Source organism: Octopus bimaculoides, chromosome 8 (genome assembly GCF_001194135.2).
Source record: "Octopus bimaculoides isolate UCB-OBI-ISO-001 chromosome 8, ASM119413v2, whole genome shotgun sequence".
In the NCBI taxonomy this organism is placed as follows: Eukaryota; Metazoa; Mollusca; class Cephalopoda; order Octopoda; family Octopodidae; genus Octopus; species Octopus bimaculoides.
In genome coordinates, this window is record NC_068988.1 from 86033552 (window position 1) to 86034099 (window position 548).

A 548-nucleotide genomic window follows, 5' to 3' on the forward strand; every position below is an offset into this window, starting at 1 on the left:
CTACAGTCGTTTGACAACCGATGTTGGTGTATTTACGCCCCCGTAACTTAGCGGTTCAGTACAAGAGACGGAGAGAATGAGTACCAGGCCTGAAAAATGAAGTACTAGGGTTGACTCATTCGAATAAAATTCTTCAGGGCGGAGACTCAGTGTGGCCGCAGTCTAATGACTGAAATAAGTAAAAGACAATAAAAGTTAAGACGATGGGATTGGTGGTGGTGGTGGTGGTGGGATGCTGAAGGTACCACCAACTCGGACAATCAATCAAGTTTAGTCTGATGAAATAGGTATTTCAACATCTGAAATTGTCCAGTCATAATTGGTCTGATGAAATATTTCATCATCTCAAATTCAATATAAGTATAACCGTTTGTACCTAGTTCCTTACTTGTTTTACAGTGTTAAGAATGTCATGACAGTGCAGAAATCGTTGTGATAGGTTTTATTATGTCTATGGACAATTTATTGTGAAAGCTCAAAAACGTATAATAACACCAGAGATCAAGAAGATTTATAATCTATACTTTGGGCTTTGGTCGTCCCGTGGC